This window comes from Pteropus medius, unplaced genomic scaffold (genome assembly GCF_902729225.1).
Source record: "Pteropus medius unplaced genomic scaffold, Ma_sr-lr_union100, whole genome shotgun sequence".
Classification (NCBI taxonomy): Eukaryota; Metazoa; Chordata; class Mammalia; order Chiroptera; family Pteropodidae; genus Pteropus; species Pteropus medius.
This window is the reverse complement of record NW_024350397.1, coordinates 3046731-3055018: the sequence shown is the minus strand read 5'-3', so window position 1 is coordinate 3055018 and position 8288 is coordinate 3046731. Positions and strand designations below refer to the sequence as shown.

The 8288-nt window shown below is 47.0% G+C and overlaps 1 long non-coding RNA gene across 1 annotated transcript; it reads left to right on the top strand.

Annotated features, from left to right (window-relative positions):
• Nucleotides 1-6201: 6201 nt before the first annotated feature.
• Nucleotides 6202-7978, top strand: LOC120584077 (uncharacterized). The gene is made up of 3 exons (XR_005647952.1): nucleotides 6202-6286; nucleotides 6851-6923; nucleotides 7047-7978. It is a non-coding gene; the product is annotated as an uncharacterized LOC120584077 (long non-coding RNA).
• Nucleotides 7979-8288: the final 310 nt, after the last annotated feature.

The following is an 8288-nucleotide window of genomic DNA, read 5'->3' as shown; positions in this document are numbered from 1 at the left end:
ATTTCAATTCTTACTCATGTTCAAATTGTCCCGTCTTTGGCCAATGATATCCTCTTTAAATTTGCTTCTGAATCCTCAGTTCTAAGGGTGTTTGTTACCGTCCTCATTTTCTAGTGTGAGTAGATGTTTCAGGTTCATGTGATACATTTGCTGCCTGAGGCCTAAATTAACCATTTTCCCAAGGATTTCTGGTCACTTTTAGTAGAAAATGGTATTTGGAGATCACAGTATAAGCATTCATTGTTACTAGTTTGGTCATTGTTAAATCTTCATTTCTAAATCCATAAAATACAGAGTATATTTATTAACTCCCTTCCTCATATAAATGAGAAATTAGCACACCTTCATTTTTCTCTACTTTTTTCTTTTTCAAGCTTTTCAATTTGTCAGCTGTAACATTACTTTTATACATCTTTAAGAGTTGTAACCTTGACCTTTGGGTCTGTGGCTATAATTAATCTTTCTCATTTTGTCTATAGACTGATTATTAAAACTAAAAAACCAAAAACCAATATTTGAAAAATTACAAGTATATAAATATCATCCACTAATGAACCTCAAAAATGTATGACTAGGTTTATTACAAAGGAAATATACTCCTACTCCATTACACTGGACCACAGGAAGGAAAAATTTGTAAACCTCATGGCTGAATGTATTTTTTTTTTTACAATTACAATCATTTGTTCAAAGTCATGCCACTTTTCATTCTGCTTCCTATTTGTACTATGATGTTGTACGACTGTTTTCCCTGGAGTTTCTAGCTGAAGCATATGCTTTCATTTGATTAAAAATTTCTAGGTTTCTGTTCATATAATTGTATAATGAAACCCACTTGTATTTTGAAGACATACATGGTAGAGTCCTTTGATACATCCCATATTAATTTTGACCTATTGTTTTCCAGGCTGTTGCAGAGTTTCAAGCTAAGATTTATTTTCATTGTACTCCTGGGTTAATTTCACTATTCCTAGATCACAGATATCTTTTCTTAGGTTCTTATTTGCTCTGATGAAATAACATCTTTAAATGCTTTTTAAATTTTTAGAAAGGTTTATGGAATATAAACTTTCTGATTCCTTTCTACCTGAAACTGGCTTTAATTTTATCTCTTATTTGACTGATAGTTTGGCTGGGTATAGATTTTCAGGTTTGAAATATTTCTCGCTTTGAACTCTAAATAAATGTCTCTGTTGTCTTCTAACATCCGGTATTGTCAGTTATAAATCTCGCATTTGTCTTAGTGGCAGTTCTTGGTAGTCGGCTACCCATCATCTAGTCAGTCCTTCTTCCTTCTAACCAAACCCATTTTGTCCAAGTGTCAAGATTATTGTTTTGAAGGAGGAGGCCCTCTTCCCCAGCCAACCATGATAAATCCATTCTTCTCATCAGTGATTGATTCAGGAATAGGCTTTTGGATGTTCATATTTGAGGAAATGATGATTTTAAATTGTTGTAGCCATCCTGTGACACTGAAGAGAAGAGCAAAATGTTGGAGAGAGCAGAATAGAGATGCTAAAAGAATCTGAGTTATCAGTTATGTAATTGTACAGTTGAATTAACTAAACCTAAGACTACTTTACACTGTAAATTTTTAATTTGTAAGTAGATTTTAGATAGTCTTAGATCGAGGATCACTTTGCCTCTTGAAGAGTTTAATTTTATTATTTGTAACTCTAATTTTGAATTACTGACACCTCAACATGGCTGATTTTTGCATTAAAACGATTCAGGCCAAATGTTTCTCTAATCTCTTCTTCATAGGGGCATAAGGAACTACAAAAAAAAGAAGAAAAAGCATCTCTACAATAAATTTGGTGGACTTGTAAAACTGAAAAGGCTGTCAAGAGTTAATTTAGTCTACTGCCCTGATTCTAAGCTGGCCCAAAGAGAAACTATCCCATAAAATTGCTTCATATGCTTTTCATAGACACAGAAATGTCATCACCTCCCTTGCTGTGGTACATTCCAGCACGTCAATGCCAAAGAAGGAGGCACGGCATCACAATTTTATCCTGAAATAAATGTGGTGGCATTTGTTCTGATAGAACCAGTTTCCATTAGTGTGCCGAGGACTTTCTTGCTGCAGGAAAAGCAACTAGTGTGCAAATTTACAAAATAGACAGATTCGTGTGAGTGAGTTTGAACTGCAGAAATGGTTTTGTTTTACAAAATGTTTATGGAGTGTTCTTTTAAACTGAGAATTCGCCAAATGGGTTAAAAACATAACTTAATTTTGAAAATAAAAATCCAAAATACTACATGTCTGAGGGGTAATTTATTTTAAGCGATAATACTGTCAAATTTACAAAACTCCTCTATTATGTAGTAGCTATTGAAAGTCTCTACTTTGGGAGTGGCATTTGCCTTCTTTCCACCAGGGACTTCCCTAGGGTGGGGACATGCTCAACTACCCTAATTCCTTCCACATGGAGGCTATGGCCATCTGCAGTTGTAAACCACGATTCTTTGACACGTAAATCCCAGATGGTGCTTTGAATTTAAGGCCCATATTGCATGCAGATTTCTACCACATGTGGTTTAAATTTTTTTTTCTTATTGTTACTCAATGCATGCTCATTGTGGGGGACAAAAAGGTAGATAAATACATAATGCAAAGAAAAAGAAACTCCCATGACATGTTAATATTTTGAAATTTGTTCTTCTAGATGTTTTCTAAGCATATTCATTTATATGTATAACTTTATTTTTTCTTACAAAAATGGTCTCGTACCTGCCCTACTCAAGGCTACTCACCATCCTGCACGTTCATGTCCTAGATGCCATGGCTCATGGGTGACCTGGTCATAACTCTCATGGGCTACTGCAAGAGCTCATGAACCTAACATCACTGTTGATTGCTGTTCACCAACATGAAGGGAAGGGCAAGGGGGCCATTGGACCCAGAAATACCATGTACCAAGCACTTACTGTTTGCTAGTTGAGATTTTACATGTGTAATCTCTACTTCTCACGCCTACCCTCAGGGATGGTTTGTTACCACCTCTTTGCCGATGTGGAAACTAAGAATAGCTGATTCAGAATTTGAACTCAGAGTGATTTGGCCCCAAAGCCAGTGTGTCCTACGGTACCACAGCACTTCCAGGTTGGCAGATGTAATGACCTCCAGAACAGAGGCACCTGGGGTGGAGGCAGCAGAGAGGGGAAGATGCTGCCCTTGGAGGAAGATGGGAAGGGCGATGACTGAAATTACCCATGATGGACTGAAACGGGGTGGCCAGGGGCTGCTTTCCGTACAGTCAGAAGGGGACATGGTGACCAGGATTAAGCCTCAGTGGGAGACGCAGAGCTTAAGGGAGATGAGTCAGGAGGCAGAATGAGTTCCTTTGGGCAAGGCTGGCCTGGGGAAAACCATGAGGCTAAAAAAATGGTTTTCATTCATCTGTAAAGTCGTCAAGTTCACCAAGTCCCTGCAGCCCCCTCAGAGCCCTCAGACCCTGTGCCTGTCTCTCTGGCCTCCTTGGGCAAGACTATCCCAGAGTGTAGGGCTCCTCCCTGAAACATTAAAACTCCTACATGCAGTAGTCAATCTCTTAGAACACTTTGTCAGCTAGAGCTTACTTGAGAAATGCATTCATATTGTTAGGTTAATGGATATTATTGGCTCGATGTGCTTCTTTCTCCCACATACTTGCATTTTAGCAGCATTGTTGGTACCGGGTGCTGGAAATACAAAGATGAAGCCACCTTCTCAAGCAGCTCCCTACAGTAGGGAGAACACAACACAGGGGAGATGAGAGAGGTATTTGTAAAAGTTTTTGCTACTTTTTTTTCCCCCTGGAGGGAGGTGGGTGAGTGTAGCCCTGGAAGGAAATGTTCGAATGGGGCTTTGAGGGATGAGTAGGAGATGAATATAAAGCTGAGTAGTCGCAGAACAGGGAAAGTGACATAACCAATGACTGGAAAAAGTGATTGCCTCTGCTCTGGCTCCATATAGTAGGCAGAGGCCAGTGGTCTGGGCTGGACTGCAGAGGGCTTTGTATGACATCATACAATGTTGGGGCTGTATCCTGTGGGCAGCTGGCCCCATCAGGGGAGAGACTTAGTCTGATTTGTGTTCTGGAAAGATATTCTTGGTAACAATGAGGAGGATGGATGAGTCACTTGGAGAGAGAGAGACCATATTCCAGAGAGTTCCGTAATGTGGACATTTTCAGCAGATGGTGAGAATGAGTTTGGGTCAAGGAGGCCTTTTCCCAGGGTTCGGATGAGAGGAGACTAGCTCTGGCCTCAAAGAAAGGTGGGGGCTGACTCTGGTCCCAGGGAGGTAAGAGGAGCAATTACTTTAGCTCAGGAGTTGCAGGGGCAGAAGACCTCATTACTCACGAATTGCGATAAATCCTGGGAACTGACCCGTGGGAGGCCCTAGGTGCTTTTCCCGTGTTGGCTTTTTAATGGCAACCAAGTTTTGTAAAGCTCTTCTGTTTCTGGAAGTGGGGACCAGCACAGGAAACAGGCTCTGGGATGGTTTGCCAGGCCCTGGGCTGGAACAGGTGTCCAGGTGAGCAGGAGGACTCCGACCTGGAGAGGAAGCCACTCACAGACCTCAGAGGACCTTCTGGCAGGTGAGAGCCAGCACAGGCAAGGTGTGGTCTGCCGAACACCACGTGGGCGGACTAGTTGGTTTGAAAATGCAGGTAAAGAGACAGTGGTGGGTCTCAGTCCAGAGCAGAGGGCTGGACCGTGGCCGTCGTTCCCCGCACTGCTGCCTTTTTGCTGGGTGCCTTGGGAAAGCCGTTCGATCTCTCTGTGCCTGGTTTTCTCACCTGTGGTATGGAGCAATAATGACACCCACGTTGCAGGTTTGCTGTGAGGATCACATGAGCTAATACTCCTACAACGCTCGGAGCAGTGAGTGCCTCGTGGGTGCCACATACGATGTATTTGCTTTACTAGAGACCCAGGCCGGCAAGAGCTCTGAGGAAACTCACCCTGGCTGAAGGCTCTTCCATACTCCCTCCATCGTAGGCGGCAGCTGCACCCTGAGACACCACTCTTTTCTCCCCAGAACTTCCTGCACATCCAAGGACCTACCTACCGATGCCCAGACACACCCAGTTGAAGGCCAGGAAGGGGCAGCATGGCACCCGGCCTGTCTCAGTGCAGTCAGGGGCGGCACCTGCCCTACCCAGACTGTCCAGTTGTACCTAGACGTCACCCCCGTCACATCACCCCTCGCCTGGAACTTCAAAGTGGTTTATTTTTTCCTTTTGCATTTGGATTCCAGGCATATTTAATGGGGTGTGTTAGAGCAAAATAGCCATAACTTGCAGTCTTTCTCTCCAGATTAAACAGGTGCATAATCCTTCTTTAGCCAAGCTTGTCAGCTGCAGCAGCTGAGAGCGCCCCATCTCTGTGGGCCTCTGTGGCTGTGCGTTCCTACTGTCTTTGGGGCTCCCCAGTGCACCTCTGTTCGGGGCTGTGACACCCCCAGCTGTCCTGGCCCAGGGCAAAGCATCACATTCCCTCGCCATACTGGGCAAACCTGTCTTAGCTGTGGGAGTCTGAGGTAAAAATGAAAACTATTTTCCTGTCGGCAGGTGCCTGTGGCTGAATTCATATGATTTCCGAGCGGGGGTAGTCAGGCCCAGTGGAAGCCACACTGTGACAGGCAAGTGGAGCCGGTTAGGTGAGCGCTCCTCCTCTCCCCCATCTGAGGTGGCTCCCGCTTCGCGTTAGCGAATGTTCCCGGCATCTCCTCTGGGACAGTCTGGCAGGTACCTACCTGCCTCAGCCCAGGGTCGTGGCTTCGAAGCGGTTCGGCCTCTGCACGGGCGGGCGAGGCGGCTCCTCGGGCTGTTCCCTGCCACCCCTCTTTTTTTCGGAAGTTGCGCAATCATCTTCTAATGTAAACAAAAATATTGCCGGAGAGGCCGGCGGCCCCTGGAGAACCGCACCGAGCGGCGGTGATTGATGGGCTGAGGATGGAACCGCAGGCCCGCATCAGTCACACCTATCGCCTGGCTCCAAAACGGGCCTGTTAGCACAGCCTGGCTTGGATCATTTGTCTCCAAGTCCCCGGGGATTTTCAAACAGCTGTGGAGCCAACCATTTCAAAAGGGAACATAGTTCTGGTTTGTGGCAAGAATAACATGCATCGCGTGTGCTCCAGAAGCCCGGCCTCCGAATTCCTGGAGCGCCGGGCGTGGCTCCGTTTCCCCTTTGGGCCTGCTGTGTCACCCCTGCGGGCGGCTCCCTCTCTGTACCCCCTGCACAAATGGCCATGCCCTTTAGAGCCACCGAAGGACTCAAACCCAGGGTCCATGTAAGCGAGGACATTTTCCTTTCTTCCCTCTTCCTGAGACCGCCTTTCTGTCAAAGACCCAGGGGAAGCGGTGCTTGGCGCCAAAACCTGGGCCAGGAAGGATATTTCTTTCCACAGATGCAAATCATGTTCCTTTCTTCCTCTGCCCTCTCCTTGTCCCTTCTATCTCCCGCCTCTTTCTCCCTTTACTTCATTTTACGCTTTCTTTCTCTAGCGGGGCCTTGCTCTCGGGAGGGGTGAATTCGGGTCCGGTGCAGCTACCCAGCCTGCGATGTGGGTGGGAGCAAGCTAGTGCAGGAAGTCCACAGGGCGGAGGCGGCTGATAACCAGCAGGACACAATGGCCTGACGGGGAGGGAAGTGAGAGCAAGGACTGAGGAGCGCCGTGTTTCAGGTGGGAGCCCCTGGAGAGGCCCAGGGGCAAGGAGGGAGGAGGGGAGGGAGAGGGAGGTGGCCAGGGCGCCAGGGCCCCCGTGCCTGTCCCGGCGGCCCAGAGCCAAGCTCATGGCTACATGATGGGGCTGGGCAGGATCTGGAGACTGGCATCCCCCTTCTTCTTTTCCAGAACTGCCAACCCAAGTTGAAATGAAGAGCCCTCCCCATCCACCCTGCCACCCCAGCGCCGGCCAGCAGAGAAGGTGCAGCCTCCTGGGCCTCCAAGTGGGTGGGAACATTCTGGAGCCCAGCAGCCTCAGCAAAGGGGTCAGCCAGCCTGCAGGGCACCCTCTGCCTTCTGCAGTTTCTCTCTTTTTCCTGTCCAGGATTGGGGCCACAGGAGCCTCTGGTGGACACTCCAGGCCCACAGAAAATCTGGACCTCCTGGTATGGTCCCAGAAGTGTCTGAAAGCAGAGTGGTTTATCGCCGAGCCCAGGTGGGGATCAGGTTCCACATCTACATCAAAGAAGTCTCTGTAGGGAGAAAACTGCAGTCTGTCTTGGGGATGTCAGTCCAGGCACGATCCTCAAGGATGGCACAAGCAGGCTCTCCCTTACAATGGCTCCCTGATCACCTTCTCAACTGGGTGGCCAGCATTTGCGCCCATCCCTCCTCCTCTACCCTTACAGAGTATGGAGAACTCAGAACATAAGCACCCTGTGCAACGCACATACTGGCATGTGGGCACGTATGTGTACAGACATATTCTCTATGAAAGCCATCACGACCACATTACAGAACATTCGGAAAACAGAGGCGGCAGAGAAAGTCCCCCGGCGCTCTCACCTGAGAGAGCTGCTGACCATTTAGAAGTATTTCTACTCACACTTTTTCACATGCAAACGCCAATTTAAAACATAGTAGCTTTAATTCTCGATAAAAGTTTGCACCCTCCTTTTCTCAATTCACGTTTTTCATAAGAATTTTAGATGTTGCTGTATAGTCTTAACGGTTATCATTTAAAACGAGAGACTGTTATTCCGGGAAATGGATGTAAAATGGATAATAGTCCCACATTTTGTTCGGACATTTAGATGATTTCTGGGTTTTTTTTCACTGTTTCGAGTAGTACCACGATGTAGCTCTTCCCACATTTTGAATTTGTCTCTGGGAGAGATGAACCACAAGCTTCATTTCTTACATTAGTCCAGCACCACAGACGTGGGCCACTGCCTTCCACCCCTGTGCCCTCAGCCACAGGGAAAGCGGGCCAGAGTGCACGGTGAGTCAGGGTAAATCCACGCCTCTGCTGGGCCAGCCCAGCCCCCTCCTGGTGAGGCACGCCACGTGTTACTCCGTGGCTACAGTAAAGCAAGTGACAGGCCCACCATTCCCAGTTGGCTGAGTTTTGGAGAAGCGGCCTTAGCTGGGGCCGCTGAGACAGTTTTTAGAGGGCATGTGGCACTTCTGAAATGCACATGCTCTTCTCAGGGTGGGCCACCTGCCCAGCTACCCCCAGCTACTTATGACGACAGCGCGAGGATGCTCAGCTTTGGGCATTCTGGGCTGCATAGTTCTATGATGTGGGTTCTCTGTGCATTGTAGTTATCGGCAACATCTCCGGACT